This window comes from Haliotis cracherodii, unplaced genomic scaffold (genome assembly GCF_022045235.1).
Source record: "Haliotis cracherodii isolate W230 unplaced genomic scaffold, xgHalCrac1.p SCAF_7, whole genome shotgun sequence".
Taxonomy (NCBI): Eukaryota; Metazoa; Mollusca; class Gastropoda; order Lepetellida; family Haliotidae; genus Haliotis; species Haliotis cracherodii.
The window spans coordinates 6,380,272-6,391,790 of NW_027266330.1; the positions used below are offsets into that span (position 1 = coordinate 6,380,272).

Sequence of the window (11,519 nt, forward strand, 5' to 3'; positions counted from 1 at the left end):
GAGTGGAGAGGAGTGTTCAGTGTTAAAGCTTACAACACTCACCGCTATCTTACATGTTGTGTTGGTGACAAGAGTTGTGTTTGTGACAAGAGTCGTGTTTGTGACAAGAGTTGTGTTTGTGACACTTAGTGTCACGTATAAACCTGCGCGTACATTAATGTCAACGACCTGTCTTCTGAATATCAAACCTACATCGTAAACAAATTACTCTACATTTTAAATTTCCATGGTAACAACATCACATATTTGACAAATAACGGAATTTGTATTCTCTGAAAACATTACGTAGTCATGCTAGCAGCTTTTCGGATCAAAATGACACGTGAACAGTCCCTCTAATTGGTTTGTGCGATGGCCTCAAAACAATGAGTTGGTGTGTTAAGAGATTAACATTATTCCAGTTATATCACGGCCTGTCGGGTTAATGTGGAAGGAAAGCCCGAGATGTTTCAGGTCTCAGACGTTTACCACTTCGGTGAACCCACAAGCACGAGTATGGAGCTGACAAACCTGAAAACATAACCATCGCGAACCGGAATCCGTGGCAACACTCAATTTTCTGGCGTGCCCAAAGGACGGTTGGATAAGAAGTGTGTCATTTAAATTTTATTGTAATGCATAGTTAAAATCGTTAACACACAGACATGTACCAAAACAAAATATTGAATTGTCCACAGTTCGAGACAAAAGAAGATATCACGGTACCGGGATCATACAGCCTCTGTTAAAAAGAGATAACCATTTCCATAAGCTTCGACGTTTTAGTGGAATGGTAAAATTTAACATTTAATATAGTCGAGGGCACTGAATTATTCAAATCGGTTGGATATATCAAACTTTCAATTTTGTAAATGCAGCTTCTTGCCATGGACGTTTTACGGTTGTTTTTTTTAAATTCAAAGGTTATCAATGTCCATTTTTCATCAGTGTTCGTGCCACTTGATATTTTGTTCAATCACCGTATTGTCTGGTTTGTTTACGGGCCGCCATCGCATTGAAGAGTACTGCTGTATGGTGCCAGGCAACCAACTTTCTTTCATATTGAGAATATTTGCAAATTGTGTGAGTGTCGATTAGGGCAGGACAATCTTAACCTTATCGTTAATGCCATCACTGATTGTCAGTGATCTATTCGTGTAATTGTCACCACGTTGTTGCCTTTTACGGCCACTGGAATCTGTTTCGGCGGATAATTGAGCCTGGATATTCTCTGGGTTGACCTTTGATAAAATATTTTTGTACACTACGCTCCCCCTTCTACTAGAATCCAGGGGCACGGGTGGCCCAGTCGTCTCAAGCACCGCAATTCGCTGTGCAGAGTTTCGTCCCTTGGGCACATCAGAAACCTATAGTCGTGGGTTCGAACCCCGTTCCCCCCGATTGTGTTTCTAGGTTTGTCAGTACCATACCGTGCTCGTGGGTTTCACCGATGTGGCAAACGTCTAAGACCTGCATCACTGATTGATATAAAACGCCAACGCCTACCAGGGAATCAGCACATGGCCTGGTTCCAAGACGAGGTAAACTAGCGCGGGCTCAGATCAATCTGGCCTCACATAACATTGTACATATTAAACGGCAGTACTTCTTGTGCAAAATGTGCCACTGTCTTGTGGCTATCTGCTCTACTCACTGCGTCAAATCCAGGCAATGGTAGCGTTCGCACAAAGTTCCTGCACGGAGAAGGGCTCGTCTGAGTTATAGTTTGTTTGTTTATTGTTTAACGCCGCAATATTCAAGCTATATGACGGCGGTATGTAAATAATCGAGTTTCGATCCACGCAATAGGGATTCAATGACATGCATCAACCAAGTCAGTGAGCCTGACCACCCGAACCTGTTAGTCGCCTCTTACGACAAGCATAGTCGCTTTTTACGGCTAGCATGGGTTGCTGAAGAACTATTCTACCCCGAATCTTTACGGGTCCGTCTCAGTTATAGGACTCATTACGTTACATTAAAACATATGACAATTACACCGCAAAGCGCTTGGATGACGGTGGAAGTACTGTATACCAACCCGTGAAGTGAGGACGATGTTGATACAAAGATCTGGGTTCACACCATTGCCACAATCTCATATACACATCGCGACAGATTGGTCTTTTGTTGGAAAATTATTCTGAAGTAAAATAAAATTGACCGTTTTGTTTGATCGTTTACTGTTATACGGCAGTAAATATTGTTTATTTGTTTGTTACTGGCAGCTGATTGAAGCGCTTGTAAAATGTCAAGAACTAATGTAACCAGATTATTTTGTGGGATGCGACAACCAGAATTTACCAGAGTTACCTCCCCGCCTCACTTCCGGGACACAAGGGCGATTCGATGGCTCATGATCTGATTGCGACTTATCTCCTTGACCAATGCGGACGAGATATTTATCGGAAAACACCGCCTTATCCGCCTGCTTCCGACACTGTGTATCCAGGATTCAAGAAGGAAGCAGGTGCCTCCTTCAAGACATTCGACTGTGGCAAATTCTTGACATTCTTGAGCGCGCAGGCTTATGAAATAGGACCTTCTAGTTATTCACAAACTTTGACCCTTTCTATTGCCTTTTAATGATTGTAAACCTAGTCCTGTGTGTTTCAATGTAATTAGTTAATAATTCACAGATCCTCTGTGGTAATATACTGATTACACATGTTAGTTCTGTACGTTCCGATCCATGACACGAAAAAGCCCATTTCCTGACGTTTGTTTTTATATATCCCTAGATTGTAAATGAAGAAGGACACACATTTACACCAGTCTCCGTAGTCCTGGCAGATGTGCTATCTCAAAAATGCCGGCTATAGCGACCAAAAACTAAGTCACATTTACATGTGTGTGTGTAACATTTGGAATTATTTGGACAGCTTATGCTTTCAAACGTAATAATATATTTCCCTTAAATTTCCGGGGACAAAAGTTGAGAGGACATTTCAAATGTTTTACGCACGTTTGTCATATATGTCATAAGATTGACATCTAATACGAATAACATTACGTGCCGAATCAATGAGTTGTGTTTCGTTTTGTTTCCTTTAATTACCATATGCAAACATCAATGTTCAGTATACATAGGATATGTAAGGACATATTACTAATTTCATTTCTGCACGCGCTCGGAATTCCTGCAGAGTCTGTATACAAAATCATAGCTCGTTAGGACCGCCTCCGTGGTCTAGTGGTAGAGCGTCCGCCCGGAGAGCGGAAGGTCCGGGGTTCGATCCCCGGCCGCGTCATACCAAAAGACGTTAAAAGATGGTACTTGTTGTTACCCTGTCTGGCGCTCGGCATTAAGGGGCTTAAACAAGGACTGGTCGGCTCGCAGTCAGTATACTGTGTCTAGGTGGGATATTCATGTTCAACTGCGGCATGGTATCTCAGTGAGCTAGCACTATAAATCGGCATCAGTCCGGACTAGTACAAGCAGCCACACAAACAGACCCCCGTACATGCACGTCGCTATATAAGTGCAATAATCTTGGACGCGACGTTAAACCCCATTCGTGGGGGATTTTCATTTGGGGAAGACAAAGCCTTAGCCTGTTTGTAACATGATGACAGTGGGCGATTTGAAATCCAGTCTCATGGAGAGTGTTTCGTCACTCGGAATCTTTAAGCATAAATCTGAATATGAAATAGATGAAGCTAACGGGTTGGTTGGCTGGTTATTTAACGCCGCAGTCAGCAATATTCCAGCAATATAACGGCGGCCTGTAAATAATCTACTCTGGACCAGACAATCCAGTGATTAATAGCATGAGCATCGATCCACGCAACTGGGATCGATGACATGCATCAACCAAGTCAGCGAGCCTGACCACCCAATCCCGTTAGTCGCCTTTTACGACAAGCATAATCACCTTTTACGGCAAGCATGGATTGCTGAGGACCTATTCTACCCCGGAATCTTCATGGGTATGTAGGAGTAGATTTAAGATTCTGACTATATAGTGTCTCTAATAACCAGTGTCAAATCGTGATGACACCAGGTGTTCCCGACAAGGTGAGTACGATGTGTGCAGCCAATTACCAGCGTCCCTGCTGTGATAATGCTGGAAGATTGTAAAAACACGAAGCCCTACTCAGTCACTGATCACAACTGTCAATAGCGTGGTGTCGTATCCTGACGTCGTCCGATGCCCATGATGCTAATCTCTGATCACTGGATTGCCTCGTCCAAACTCAATTGTTTACGGGCCGCCGTTGTAGTACAAATTCACACCCTTTCAAACTAATTGTGTGAGGAGGGGAACACCCAGTAGAGCAGGACATGCTTACCCTTTTCACACCTGGTGTCATAAATGATTTACCTTCATACATCACATGGTTTTATCTTGGTGTTTTTCAAAAAGATGTAAACGTCCACACAGTCCCTCAGGAGTTTAATATACATTGTCAATTTGAAATCAAGACCCGACACAAGATCTTTTGTGAGGCACTGATACATAATTCACGAAGGACAATTACGTTTCATTCATGACCTTGACGTGAAGAGGATAATGACCACTATTCCTTGGACAGGAGAGTGATTGAGTTGAATTAATGCCGCTTTGGACGTTGTTTCGCTGAAACAATGCCGTGTGAAGTCATGTAGGAGGTGAGGTGAGGTGAGGTGAGGTGAGGTGAAATGGGGCTTAACATCGCGACGTACATGTGTGAGTCGGGGGGTGGGTGTGGGTGGGTGTGGCTGTTTGTACCAGTCCGGGCTAATGCCGATTGAATTGTGCCAACCCACTGAGAAACCATGCCGCAGTTTAACATCAATAAACTAAACACAGTATGCTTACGCCGAGCCGATCAGTTCTTGTTTTCGCCCTAAAGCCAAGCGTCAGGCAGGGTAAGCACAAATACCATCTTTGACCGTGGGATCGAATCCCGGACCTCCCGCTCTCCGGGCAGACGCTCTACCACTAGACCACGGATGCGGTCTTGTAAGAGAAGAAGCTAAAGATGGTGGAGGTGTAAGATGTTCATCACTTCCCGACACCAAGCAGCAATGGTTGGTGCTGACGAACCTAGAAACCAAATCAGTTAAATCTAGGATTCGAACCCCTTATCAAACAGTTTCTGGCACGCGTGAGATACCTACCCCAAAAACACATGCAGGATTGGAGTGCTACCTTAAATGACATTAGTTTGACTAAACACTTGCGGGAAGGGCACGACATGCTAACCCTTTTCACGAAAACCCTGCGTCATCATATCAGTGATCCATTCATATGAATTAAGTTTGCCCTTTTCAGTAATCCATACATATGAATTTAGCTTGCCTTTTCTAGAATTTTACGTTTTAAATTAAAAATGTCTTTAACATGGTAATAGTAGTCTCTTATTTTGTGTTGAAAAGAATTATTTCATGTATTGTTAAATCACGTCCCATTACAAAGTCATCCAAAACGATGGGTTTAAAGAAGCGGTAGTTCCCGTCAAGACTCAAAGAAAACATACGTAATATTCATTGCATTTCTCAAACATGTTTAACACAATACACACTTTCGCTTCCATTTCATTTTTTCAATGTTTTTTTTCAAATGTTTAGAATAATCTTAATTTATATTCTCGGTTATTTCATGACAACATTAACATTAAACAAATCAGTCATACATAACAATGACCAAATGAATACCAAAGCAGTATTTTGGCATCATCCATAATAATAGATACGGAAATAAGTATGACATTTGATATGAATCTACTTTGCATCATTAATAGATGAGCCACATAAGCAAGATAATGGAATGTTACCTTGCTTAATGTTGTCCGCGAAACCATTTGCTAGACTTCTCTGGTGAAACGACACCCGCAGGTATATCAATGAGCGATTATCCGCAACAAGTCCACTGCAGTCCACTGCCAGTAGTGAGACCCTTCCCTCTTAAATAGACTCGTTACTGTTGTCTGTAACTGGTCAAGCGTGTGTAAGCTAATGGAAAGATGTCATTTTGTACAACTTCCTTCCACAGGGATCGGATTACATGGGGTCAGTTCACAGCGGAGATACATCTATATGTAAGCCAGCTATGGCTCTAAGGAACTTAATTAAGGATTCATTTAGCTGCGTGGAATTTTGTTCATCTGTCCTCAAAGACATGACATATATCTAATTTCTTTTTAGGAAAGTAAAACAATTAATTAATTATTCTTTTAGCCTTTAAGAGGAATTTAGAAGTAAGACACATAAGGATGAGAATTTATGGATGTCAACCTTAATATGATGAGGTTCCATAAATTCTCTTCCATATTATTCTTATTAGTTGTCTCAAACGCAATATTATATTTTGAAGCAAATATGATAATAAGTTGGAAGCCTTAGATATTCTTTCAGAGGGGATGTTTCACAAATGAATAGCCTTGAATAGGTGCAGGCTTAATTGCTGATGCGGTATAAAACAGTAAGCACTCACTAACAAACTTCATCGTGTCTGGCAAAAACAGACGATTAACCATCAGTTAAGTAATTTTATTTAGCCTGTTATTAGAAAAAATCACAATGCAATAACAGATAACTAAATATGTACGTTTCTTCAAATTAAAGTAAAACGTCACGAAATTGATTTCACTAACTTTTTTATATACATTTCAATAGAAAGATCTAAAAAGTGAACGCTTCTGAAACATACCAGATCATATTGGTAGGATGTCTAAACTCATATGTAGATTATCAGTATAAATTAGTATTTGAAATAATTGCCTTGTCATTCAAGGTCAATCAAGGGTTCCGATCATCTTGCGCTTACAGTAAATGTTACATATATCCAGAAGAATAACGCCTGTTTGACATTCCAGTGACCTCTTAAGGGTTCACGCATATGTTATAATTCCAGAAATGAGTAAATACAATAACTAACTCATCAATTATACATACATTCACAGAAATTACCTGAACGTTTGCCGCTTCCAATGATGTACAAACGTTTCTATACGTGACGCTTTTATGAACAAGAAAATTTACTGTTGGTTTGTCATTTTTTGCATTTGGGATGCAGGTTAGCGACCATGAGGATACACTTACAGCTTGAGGACACAACTCAACAACATGTCTCTTCTTGGACAGCGGCTACCAAAACGAAAAGGTGGTGTAAAAATGATCTCGCTGTCATTAACATTCTCCCAATGACTGTAGGCCAAATGTTATTTCAGCAATACAAGGTACAATCAGGCACTGGAATTGCCGAATTTGAAAGGAGTGATATTTTACACACAAGAAATATATCAGTGATATGATAATCAAGAGTACTGGAAAAAAGAATGTATTAGATATTTGATATTAAATTCTGTGATCTGATAGACGTTATCGTGGAAGTATCAACCTTCATTGTGTTTACGTAGGTTTAGATATGTCAGATACATTGTCCATGAGCAAGCAGACTTTTGTTGTGGCATTTCTGACTTTTCACTTCGTTGAAATTTGAAAGGCCAACTTCCCATTCGGTGTAAAACCAACCCATAACTGACATATATCTGATATCCAGCAGTTTATGTAAAACCATACATGTTTCTGTTTTGTTGTGTACCACATTGAGAGCTTTTATGAAATTAAGGCTTCATGGATGGATTGATTGGTTAGGGAAGCTTGGGATGTAAGTTAGAGATGCTTATACTATGGACACGACTGCAGCAGACTTTTACTATCCATCCCTCAGTGGACCTCGGCTATCACAAATTTTGGCAATATCGAACGAGAAAGCCAATTATGACGCTCCGTGGTATAGCTGGCATAAAGTTTAAACTAAACATGATCATATCCAGTACAAAACTATTGTTAAAGTCATCAGTAATTCAGAAGTAAAACGGTCAAATTCTGAATTTGATAGGAGCAATATTTGACAATACGTTTCTGTTATCCTTGATATGACAACGATGAATTCTGGAAAAGAACATATTATATTTACACAAATGTAACAGACTTCACTTTACTTCACTTCATGCACAATCTCTACTCAACTGAAACTCAGCCTACCTCAGTCAGCAAACGCTTGAGATGTGTAGATAGTACTCGCTGTCTGAACTACCTGTTCCTCTCTGGACGAAGGGACGTCTCAACCAGTCAGAGGTACGCGCGCGTCTTTTGTCAGCACTTGTATTGATCTGAATGAGCCAGGGAGTCTAGGTAGGCAGGTATCGACCTGGGAGGTCTTTAAGCTTACTGGTACCAGAAACAACTGGCTTGAGAACATGCACACTCGCTTGTCTCCAATCACTGCGAAAAGCGTCAGATTTAGACCGAAGTCCTACAGGAGAGGAACGAGGTGTCAGCTTGACGGGGTTATCGATGATGCTTTCCCTGCTGTTCATTTGTAGTTTTCTCAATGAATTCTTCAGAGTTACCGTGCATAACACTGATGACTCGAATATAATTTTCTTTTAAATCTCAAACTTGTGATGAGAAATATGAGTTTGCAAAAGCGCTTCGAAATAATATACTGATTTAAGGAAATGGTTTTAAGTTAAAGTGACCTTAAAATGTATTATTATTTTATCGTAGCTCTTCAAACGTATGTGTAACTACAGAATTCTTTACAGTTTCTTAATATTCATCACATACATAACTAGTTAAGTTGTCAAAGAATATTGTTTAATCTGTTGTCTTATCTGTTAGTTCTATTCTTCATTCAATCATAATAACTTCCTGTATAGAATTATGTCGATAACACAGCATTTCTCTTCAGTAGATATACTTGAATATATAGCTATAAACGTCTTGTTCTGTCACACCATTTCCCCGTATTTCTCTCGATCACTCTCTCACGGCATCCACTCGTAAACGACTAATACCAGCATCACTTCGGGCTCTCGCACCAAGCTGACAAGACTTGATATAACATCACAGTTCAAAGCGGCGTTAAATCAATCTCTCACTCAATGTTTAGTAACAGATCAGTCTTCCCTTGCCCCGACTCTTTACACACACTCAAGAAGGGAAGACAGAAACGATGTATATACGATAGGGACTATTTTTCAAATTGAAATCGCCGATGACAGAGAAACCTTTCCGTCTTAGCCGTATAATGATGACGGCTAGTGTCCCGAAGGTGCCAAGATGGACGGTGTAGTATAGTCGCAATATATGAATGAGTGTGAGTTTTGTTTAACGCCACGTCGAACAGTATTCTGGTTATATCATGGCGTGTCAGCTTAATGTTGGGGAAAGGCGAGAAAAGTGATGCGGGTCTTAACAGTTTACCACTTTGGAGAAACCGCCGAACACGAGGATGGTGCTAACAAACCAAGAAACATCATCAGGGTAAGTCTCGGATACGAACGAGCACTAATAGTGAGCCGGTACCCAGACTGTTCGGTGCCTAAAATGACTTGACCACCCAGCAATATGTGTGTGAACAGAAAACATTGTAAGTATGCCATCTTTCAGCAATATTCCAGCTATATCACGATGTTCTTTACGATATCGAACTGGACAAAAGAAATCAGATCAGGGATCATTCAATGTATGTATGCATGTATGTGTGTGTGTGTGTGTGTGTGTGTGTGTGTGTGTGTGTGTGTGTGTGTGTGTGTGTGTGTGTATACCAGCCGTTTTAACCAAACGATACCTTTGTCATAGCCCGAAAAATAAAATGTATGTATGTATGTGTGTGTGTGTGTGTGTGTGTGTGTGTGTGTGTGTGTGTGTGTGTGTGTGTGTGTGTGTATGTATGTATGTATGTATGGATGTATGTATGTATACCAGCCGTTTTAACCAAACGATACCTTTGTCATAACCCGAAAAATAAAATTATTACGTACTGAAGATTGTGTAATCGAGCGTGAACATTTTTTTTAGATTTTAAAGAGTGTCATATGACTCTTTTAGATTTTTTTTATCAGGTTTATAACATTCAAGGAATTATCCCAATATTAGAAAAAGCAATACTATTCCTCATTTTGACCTGTAGCATATATTACTGTGTTTATTGAGGTGAACATTTGACTTGCCATTGCATGTGTTTGTGACGGGTGTCACCCGCAGGGCAGGTGACACTCACCTTTTCGGGAACAGCTGGTGTCATCACTATTTAATAGTGATTCATAAACACATGCTCATGATGCAGTCGGAATAATGCAGACGTCTTGAGGTAAGAGGGTTTTGTCTCGTCTGTTTACTTCTTCAAAATGAAAGCGACATCGTCAACATTTGTTTATACGATGTCAAATAACATGTATTCACACCATCAACAACGCTGTGCGATAATAGATCGTACATTCGAAATTATTGTATCAATTACATATGAGTGAAACAATAACGGGATCGGGTGACCAGGCTCGTTGACTTTGTTGATGCATGTCATCGTATTACAATTGCGTGGATCGGTGCTCATGGTATCAATCAATGGATGAATGGTCCAGACACGATTATTTACAGACGCCGTCATAGAGCTAAAATATTTCTGAGTGCGGCAACAAACAAACAAAAGACAATCAAATGGTGCAGTTATGTATTGCATATGCATATGGTATATAGTGTCGTATCCTATTTGTGTGTGTGTGTGTGTGTGTGTGTGTGTGTGTGTGTGTGTGTGTGTGTGTGTGTGTGAGTGAGTGAGTGAGTATGGTTTTACGCCGCTTTTAGCAATATTCCAGCAATATCACGGCGGGGGACACCAGAAATGAGCTTCACACATTGTACCCACGTCGGGAATCGAACCCGTGTCTTCTGCGTGACGAGCGAACGCTTTAACCACTAGGCTACCCGACCGCCCCTCTGTGTGTGAGTGTGTGTGTGTGTGTGTGTGTGTGTGTGTGTGTGTGTGTGTGTGTGTGTGTGTGTACGGTGCGAAGAGCAGCCGTGCACATGACCCGAGCAAGACCTTTGTAAATGCGACCTCAGCACTATGTTTGTCAATTCACTTTACTCATCCTGCTGTGGGTGCAGTAATTGGCCAATGTATTATTTGATTTGTGTTTCGAAGTCTCGAGTGCTACTCCATGGCAATGCTTTATCACTTAAGGGGGCCAAATGGAAGGATAGAAAATGCCTTTCCAATCAATGGATAGTTGGTCTTGAAGACAATCAGCGGGGAATATGACCATAGTTGGAAGTATCATTTAATGTTAAACTATCAATACATTTTAGAAGCAACATACCTTGCAGCCAAAACAAGTATTAACGCCGACATTTCTAATGTAGTATTGAATGACCACTTCGAAATTCCTTATTAGCAATACTAGGTACAACATTGTTTTTTAAAATAAATTTATTTAGAGCATTAATATGCCATAATTGTATAAGATATTAAATTATTCGTTCATCTTCTTCCTTGATTCGTTAAATGTAAAAGCACGTCAGTAATAGGATAATGCATAGTACATTTAAATTCCTTTGCCCAATTACACATTAGGCAAACGTTTAGTGTAACAATACAGAAAGTATTCATACCTTAACAGGATATGGTTCCGCGAATTATTATTGCATATGGGTGTCGGAAACTAGTAGGGGATAACCTGATGAAGATATTGAGATAATTGACCGATAGGTATGGCCCAGCGCTAATAGAGAGGCTAATGTAATGACTAAGTGCTTTCATCTA

General features: G+C 40.4%; 1 protein-coding gene across 1 annotated transcript in view; it reads right to left on the minus strand.

Moving 5' to 3' along the window:
• Positions 1-8,167, minus strand: part of LOC139447472 (buccalin-like) — a 132,030-nt gene extending 123,863 nt beyond the window's left edge. The window contains exon 1 of the mRNA XM_071228861.1: positions 7,955-8,167. The gene's annotated coding sequence lies outside the window, so the exon portion shown is untranslated. The remainder of the gene's footprint in view (positions 1-7,954) is intronic.
• Positions 8,168-11,519: the final 3,352 nt, after the last annotated feature.